Source organism: Azolla caroliniana, unplaced genomic scaffold, assembly GCF_043228905.1.
Source record: "Azolla caroliniana isolate FFs.n. ecotype wild unplaced genomic scaffold, voAzoCaro1.0.p SCAF_20, whole genome shotgun sequence".
NCBI classification, from domain to species: domain Eukaryota; kingdom Viridiplantae; phylum Streptophyta; class Polypodiopsida; order Salviniales; family Salviniaceae; genus Azolla; species Azolla caroliniana.
The window spans coordinates 2,997,459-3,006,691 of NW_028230455.1; positions in this window are offsets into that span (position 1 = coordinate 2,997,459).

The following is a 9,233-nucleotide window of genomic DNA, read 5'->3' on the forward strand; positions in this document are numbered from 1 at the left end:
TTTTCTTTAAGTTCGCCCATGCCTCTTTGGGCGTCTTGGCATCTCGAATGTGGCTAAGCATATGGTCGTGGACACATGTTGCAAGGCAATACACGCCTCGACTAGTCGCTTGTTCCCATGTTGCATAGTCGGCGTTTTGTGAGTCAGGTCAATTTTCTTGAGCGCCATTGATGTAGCTCCAATACCCTTGTCCGACGAGGTATTGGGTCATCTTGTACTCCCAAGATGAATAATTGCTCCGGTCTAGCTTTTCACTAGGGAGCGAGCTACCCATTTGTGTGTTCATGTTGTTTTGTGTCTTCCTTTTTGGCTCTTCTTTCTTCGATCACGTACTTGTGCTACGTAGCGGCACTACGGTAGCAGATGACCAAAATTTGTTGTTGGCGTTTTGAGCACACAATCACGGAGTGTTGGGTGGGCTTAGTGGATATACAAAACCACACGCTCTGATACCATGTTAAGAATTAGGTAGGTAATTAAGAGTTAATTAGTACCTAATTATGTGAGAAAGTTAAGTGCGGAAGATTAAGTGATATGTGTGTATGTGTGTGAGAGGAAGAGAGAGAGAGAGAGAGAGATACACTTATGAATAACACATGATGGGGGATGAGTAAGTATATTAACTTAGCATTATCATCATATATCATCAAATACAAAAATACCTTCAATGAGGTATATATAGGTTTCATGTGCAAGGGTGCACATGTGCTAGGAGAATATATGTACAACTTGTAAGTCCTATATTAAATGAGCATGGAGTGGTGGATCTACAATGTATCCCACTCAAGTACAAAATCCTATTTAAGGCTTTATGGTCAACACACTAACTAGATTCTATCTAGGAAACTACTAAGTTACATGTGTTGACTAACTAACTAAACTAAGTTGAGCTTGATCTCTCAACACCTTTAACATAATCTGTAGTCCTGAGCATCCAATTGTCCTCGGTTTGCCATGGTTCGAGCTACATAATCCTAGAATTGATTGAAGGAAGCGAGAAATTTGGTGCCCTTCAGCAGAAAATATCATTGCCAAGGATCGAACTCAGGATAATTCTCTTGAAGAATATAGTTCTAGCAATGCACCATCTCCTTTTCATCAGATGTTAGCCATCACATTACAACAATTGCACCAACTAGGAGGCAAGGAGGACCTTTTCCTATTTGCAGTATCAATGACACCTTCTAGTGCCACTCATGGGAATTCAGACAATCAAATTCCCAAAAAATATCAAGACTATGCTGATGTTTTCGACAAAGTCAAAGCTAGTGTTCTTCCAAAGCATCGGCCGTACGACTGTCCTATTGATCTCCGGCCAAAATAGGAGCCATTTGGTTGGACAACCCTAGATATGTACAACCTAGTGTGTGTTCCATTTCTTCCAAGCATTTTAGTAGAGTCTTGTCAGCCCAAGTACAAGATAGGACACCGAGTTGTCAAGTCCAAGCCCTCTTTGACATTGGAGCCAATTCTTGTTTCATGGATAGAGATTTTGCCCAAAAACACAAAATATCCTTGCATCCACTTCCTTGTCCAGTTTTCGTAGTAGCGATTGATGGACGTCCCATAGCTTTCGGGAAGATATTTGAAGAGTCTTAGCCAACACACATACTCTTAGGTGATTTAGGATGTGTAGTTTCCTTTAACATAATCTGTAGTCCTGAGCATCCAATTGTCCTCGGTTTGCCATGGTTCGAGCTACATAACCCTAGAATCGATTGAAGGAAGCGAGAAATTTTGTGCCCTTCAGCAGAAAATATCATTGCCAAGGATCGAACTCAAGATTATTCTCTTGAAGAATATAGTTCTACCAATGCACCATCTCCTTTTCATCAGATTTTAGCCATCACATTGCAACAATTTCACCAACTAGGAGGCAAGGAGGACCTTTTCCTATTTGCAGTATCAGTGACACCTTCTAGTGCCACTCAAGGGAATTGAGACATCCAAATTCCCAAAAAATATCAAGACTATGCTGATGTTTTCGACAAAGTCAAAGCTAGTGTTCTTCCAAAGCATTAGCCATACAACTGTCCTATTGATCTCCAACTAGGAAAAGAGCCATCGTGGGATCCGATCTACAATTCATTACCCACTAAGCTTGAGGTTCTTCGAGAATACATCGAGGAAAATCTTGCACATGGGTTTATTCGACATTCAAAGTCTCCAGTTGGTGCTCCTACCTTTTTTGTGAAGAAAAAGGACAACTCCCTTCGTTTGGTCGTGGACTATCGAGGCTTAAATAAAGTCATTGTCATGATATGGCTAGACTCGAACCTATGAGCTTATGAATATTATTTTCATTTATGTTTTACTATAGAAAATTGATGTATATTCCAGATTTCTCTAGAACATTCTAGAAGCTTCAGGAGTACTCCTGATAATATTATAAAAGGAGGCACAATGCATTATTTCGAACCAAATCGGTTCAACGCCAGTCTTAAGCCTCCTAGCCACTATTGTATATTCTCTTAACATAATATATATCTTTTGTTATCATCATTCTCTCTCTCTCTCTCTCTCTCTCTCTCACTCACTCACTCAGTCCTTCTCTCGAGAGTTCTACACCTCCCTTAGTACTAATCCTCATCTTTTAGTACTAATTCATTCTCTGTCTTAGTACTGTTCCTGACAGTACTTCTCTGTCTTAGTACTGCTCTTCACAGTTTGAACCGATTTGGGTGTGCTTCTCTTCCTTTATCTGATTACTTCTCCCTCCCTTCATACTAATCTCTTATTCCTCTTTTCTCTCAAACTATGGCCACTGTTAGTGCTCAAGAATATCAATCCGTTTTTTTCGAGTTGCAATGCTTGAAAGAGAAGTTTCTCGCTTTGGAAGAAGAAAATCAATGACTGTTGGGGGAGCTTCAACGAATCTCCTTAGAGAAGCAGCAAACGCAACAACAACACAGGGAACTAGCGTTATGCGTGCAACAACTCGAAGCAATCATAGTAGCAATGCAACAACAAGCAACCATAGTAGCAATCCATAAAGAACCCATGAAATTCGATGAAACGTGATCGCAATTTAGAGGATTCCTTAATCTGGTACGATTAGTCATTCAAATGCATCCTTCCTGATATAACACCCATGCATCACGAGTGGGTTTAGTAGGCACGTTGTTAAGTGGCTCAACTTTGGCATGGTTCGCTCCATTGTTAGAAAAGGAATCTCCTTTACTAGACAAATTTGAAGAGTTTTTAAGTGAGTTTAAAGCCTGTTTTGGAGATACTGACAGCGTAAGGACAACAATCAACAAAATCTGACGATTACGTCAAGGTGATCATCCAACCTCCGCATACGCAGCAGATTTTCGCCTACTCGCCTCGAATATCCCCTGGGATGACCAAGCACTTATGGAGCAATTTCGTTATGGTCTACGTAACGATGTCTAGGATTTACTCTTGACCTTCCCTGAAGAACCAAAGTCATTGACAGAAGCAATTAGTCGCGCGGCGAGAGGCGACAATAGTCTTTTCAGTTCTAGATGCCAAGGGCAAGATCAGAGCCCACCTACGCCTTAGTGGTAGCAAAACCTTTTCCAAGGCAGACATATAACGCATCTCCAGTCAATACTCCAACTTCGAATGAAATTGAAACTACACGTCGTCACAGACCATTATTGGAAGAAGAAAAGCATCGATGCCCAGTAAATCCACTATGTCTTTATTGCGGTGGACCAGGGCATATTGCAGTGAACTGTCCCCATAGGCCAAGAAGATAGGTGAGCCAAATAGTTGCTAGCTCTAATTGTACTAAACTCGAGTCTATTTTAGTAGGAATATCTAATAGTCCTAATAGTACTAATACCCCAAATCTATCGAACAAATTTGATGTCCTTAGTCAGTTAGAAGAAGAGTTAAACAGCCTGCGAAACGATGTAAAAGATTTACTTTAAACCTTCCCCGAAGAACCAAAATCTCTTACGGAGGCAATCAGTTGAGCGGTCCGATGTGACAACCGCCTTTTCGAACGGCATTCCGAATGTCAATTACAAATACCACGCTCTAGGCCGGAGCCCACATACGCCTCAGTCGTGGCTAAAGCGTTCGCACGCGACGTACCCTAAGCAAATACTCTGACACCGATGGAGATTGACACCATGCGTCAACGTGGCCCGTTATCGGAAGAAGAAAAGTCGCCGTGCAAATCGATTATGTCTTTATTGCGGTGGACCAGGGCATATCACAATCAATTGTCCCCATTGGCCATGAAGACAGGTAAATCAAATCGTAGCCTATACTAAACCCGAGTCAATTCTTCCCTTAAGAGTGTCTGATAGTATTAATAGTACTAATAGAGTGTCTGATAGTATTAATAGTACTAATAGCCCAAGTATCTCAAACAAATTTGAAATCCTTAGTCAATTAGATGAAGAGTTAAACGATTGAGTCCAGCCAAAATAGGAGCCATTTGGTTGGACAACCCTAGATCTGTGCAGCCCATTAGTGGTTCCATTCCCTCTAAGCAAGTTAGCAATGTGTTCTTAGCCCAAGTAGCTGTTAGTATTAAAAGTACCTCTCCAGTTCATGTCTCAGCACCCCTAGATTACGGAGCTACTTCTTGCTTCATGGATAGGAATTTTGCCCAACCTCATCAGATATCCCTAAGAAAACTCCTGTGTCCAGCCTGTGTAGTAGTCATTGATGGTCGTCCCATTGTTTCCGGAAATATCATAGAAGAGTTAGAGCCCATTAATATTCTCCTAAATAATTTAGTGTGTGTAGTATCCTTTAATATAATTAGTATCCCAGAACATCCCATTGTTTTGGGATTACCATGGTTCAAATTACATAACCCAGACATAGATTGAAGAACAAGAGAAATCTGGTATCGACAAACCCGAGGATCTACTCATAAGATTGCAACCATTTCGCTACACATCAATTGACGCAAGGAAGAAATGTTTCTCTTCGCAGTATCAGTAAAACCCTCCAACACGACTAAAGAGGAGTCCACCGTTCAACTTCCAGAGAAGTATCGTCATTATGCTGATGTGTTCGATAAAGTACAAGCCAATACGCTTCCTCACCATCAACCGTATGATTGCCCCATCGATTTACAACTGGGAAAAGAGCCACCATGGGGATGGATCTACAATTTGTCACTAACCGAGCTAGAAGTCCTTTGAGCCTATATAGAAGAGAATTTGGCAAATGGTTTCATTCAACATTCGAAATCTCCAGCCGGCGCACCCATTTTCTTCGTCAAGAAAAAGGATATGGCTCACTTCGTCTTGCCATAGATTATCGTGTCTTGAATAGGTCACCATCAGGAATAGGTATGCACTTCCCCTTATCTCAAGTCTTTTAGAACAGATAAATGGTGCAAGGTTCTTCACAAAGATCGACTTACGAGGAGCACATAACCTTGTACGAATCCGACCAGGAGATGAATGGAAGACCGCGTTTCGCACCAGATATGAGCACTTCGAGTATACGGTCATGCCATTCGACTGTCATGATATGGCAAGACTCGAACCCATGACCTTATGGTATATGGGTCGAGCTCTTAACCATCACATCATCTTTTGTAATTTGTAGGATATTATTTTCATTTATGCTTTATTATAAGAAATTAATGTATATTCCAGATTTCTCTGGAACATTCTAGAAGCTTCAGGACTACTCTTGAGAGCACTATATAAGGAGGCACAAGGCATTGTTTTGAACCAAATTGGTTCAACGCCAATCTTAAGCCTCTTAGCCACTTTGCACTTATCCTTCACATAATATATTAGTTGTTATCATCATCCCTCTCTCTCTCTCTCTCATCCTCGCTATCTCTCTCTCTCTCTCTCTCTCTCTCTCTCTCATCCTCGCTATCTCTCTCTCTCTCTCTCTCTCTCTCTCTCTCTCTCTCTCTCCTCTTCTATCTTTCTCTCTCGGGAATCTTACGTAGTCCCGTCCTCTTAGTACTAATAGTACTTTTCTTCTTTAGTACTAATTCTCTCTCTGCTTAGTACTATTCCTGACAGTTTGAACCAAATTTTCCTCCTCAAGCCTACTTGTCGTTCTCCCTCATCCTCCTACCCTTTTCCCTATACTATGGCTACTGTTAGCGCCCAAGAATATCAATCCGTTTTCTCCGAGCTACAGTGCCTAAAAGAAAAATTTGTTGCCTTGGAACCTGAAAACCAACCGCTGATAGGGGATCTGCAACAAATCGCTCTAGAAAAACAACAAACGCAGCAACAACATGGGGAGTTAACGTTACGGGTACAACAACTCGAAGCAACATTGCAACAACAAGGATCAAGTCCCCAAGGATTTCATAAAGAGCCGAAGATTGGACTTCCTATGAAATTTGATGGAACGCGATCGCAATTCAGGGGATTTCTTAATCACGTACGATTAGTTATCCAAATGCATCCTTCCCGATACCCCACTGATGTGTCCCGAGTCGGCCGAGTAGGCACGTTGCTTAGCGGCTCAACCTTAGCATGGTTCGCTCCGCTTCTAGAAAAACAATTGCCCTTGCTTAATAACTTTGAAGATTTTATTAGTGAGTTTAAAGCCTGCTTTGGAGACACTGACAGCATCAGGACGGCGATCAACAAGATCCGACGATTGCGTCAAGGCGATCGTCCAGCCTCTACCTATGCGGCGGATTTCTGTCTACTCGCCTCCGATATTCCCTGGGATGATCAGGCACTAATGGAGCAGTTTCGCTACGGCCTGCGAAACGATGTAAAAGATTTACTTTTAACCTTCCCCGAAGAACGAAAATCTCTTACGGAGGCAATCAGTTGAGCGGTCCGATGTGACAACCACCTTTTCGAACGGCGTTCCGAACGTCAATTACAAATACCACGCTCTAGGCCGGAGCCCACATACGCTTCAGTCGTGGCTAAAACGTTTGCACGCGACGTTCCCCAAGAAAATACTCCGACACCGATGGAGATTGACACCATGTGTCAACGTGGCCCGTTATCAGAAGAAGAAAAGCAACGACGCCGTGCAAATCGATTATGTCTTTATTGCGGTGGACCAGGGCATATTGCAATCAATTGTCCCCATAGGCCAAGAAGACAGGTAAATCAAATCGTAGCCTATACTAAACTCGAGTCAATTCTTCCCCTAGGAGTGTCTGATAGTATTAATAGTACTAATAGAGTGTCTGATAGTATTAATAGTACTAATAGCCCAAGTATCTCAAACAAATTTGAAATCCTTAGTCAATTAGATGAAGAGTTAAACGATTGAGTCTAGCCAAAATAGGAGCCGTTTGGTTGGATAGCCCTAGATCTGTACTAACCCATTAGTGGTTCCATTCCCTCCAAGCAAGTTAGCGATGTGTTCCTAGCCCAAGTCATGGTTAGTACTAAAAGCACTCCCCCAGTACAAGTCCTAACAGTTTTAGATTCCGGAGCCAATTCCTGTTTCATGGATCGAAATTTTGCCCAAGCTTCTAAGAAAACTTCCTTGCCCCGCATCTGTAGTAGTCATTGATGGTCGTCCCATTGCTTCCGGGAATATTGTAGAAGAGTCAAAACCCATTCAGGTTGTCCTAGGTAGTTTGTGTGTGTAGTATCATTTAATATAATTAGTAGTCCAGAGCATCGCATTGTTCTGGGATTACCTTGGTTTGAACTACATAATCCAGACATAGATTGGAGAACAAGAGAAGTCTAATATCGACAACCCCAAGAATCTACTCATCGAGTTTAGACCATTTCACTACGTCAACTACGCGAAGGACACAAGGAGGCAATGTTCCTATTTGCCATATCAGTACATCCTTCCAAAAATATTAAGGAGGAATACTTAGTGCAACTTCCGGCGAAATATCATCCTTATGCCGACGTATTTGACAAGGTAAAAGCAGGTACTCTTCCTCATCATCGTCCCTACGATTGTCCCATCGATTTACAACCAGGAGCAGAGCCACCATGGGGACCAATCTAAAACTTGTCACCCACCGAGTTAGAAGTCCTTCGAGCCTACATAGAGGAGAACTTGGCAAGCGGGTTTATTCGTCATTCGAAATCTCCGACCGTAGCACCCATCTTCTTTGTCAAGAAGAAAGATGGCTCACTTCGTCTCGTCGTTGATTACCGCAACTTAAATAAGGTCACCATTCGGAATAGGTATGCACTTCCTCTTATATCAAGTCTTTTAGAGCGAGTTAATGGTGCCAAGTTTTTTACAAAAATCAATGTATGAGGAGCGTATAACCTCGTGCAGATCCGACAGGGAGATGAATGGAAGACAGCCTTTCGCACGCGGTATGGGCATTTCGAATATACTGTTATGCTGTTCGGTCTAACCAATGCACCTGCAGTCTTCCAATACATGGCAAATGATATATTCAGAGACCTCTTGGATATCTATTTGATCATCTATCCGGATGATCTATTGATTTATTCGAAGACCCAGGAAGAGCACGATTCTCATGTACTATTAGTACCAAACCGACTCCGCGAGAATGGTCTTTATGCCAAGCTAGAAAAATGTAGCTTTGACTACAAACAAGTGGAATTTCTAGGTTACGTTATCTCCTCAAAGGGCATCTCCATGGATCTAGCTAAAGTGCAAACTGTGCTAGAGTGGCAAATTCCACGGTTAGTACGAGATGTACAATGTTTTCTAGGTTTTGCTAACTTCTACCGCAAGTTTTTACAGGATTACTCGAAGATTATTTTACCTCTCACACAACTTACGAAGAAGGGACAAGCATTTCTTTGGTCCAATGAAGTGGACATGGTTTTTCGGCATCTTAAGAAAGCCTTTACATCAGCACCTATTCTAGCTCTTGTGGATACAAGCAAACCATTCATCATGGAGGCCGACACATCAGATTTCGCCCTTGGTAGCATCCTTTCTCAACAAGGAGATAAAGAAGAGTACATCATGTGCCTTTCCATTCGCGCAAATTCAATGCTGCGGAAATCAACTACGAAATACATGACAAGGAGTTATTAGCCATCGTGGATTCATTTGTGCAATGGCGGCATTTTTTGGAGGGCTCTCCACATCAGGTCATCGTCTTCAGTGATCACAAGAATCTTTCTTATTTCCAAAACACCCGTATGGTAAATCGACGGCAAGCTAGGTGGGCTCAATTCCACACACGTTTTGATTTCAAAATTGCATATCAACCGGGGAAGCAGCAAGGAAAGGCAGATGCACTATCACGACGTTCATATCTTGCACCTCGTCCTGGTGATCCAACGTTCGATAATCAAAAGCAAGTAATCTTGGGACCAACACGATTGCACACAACGCGAAAT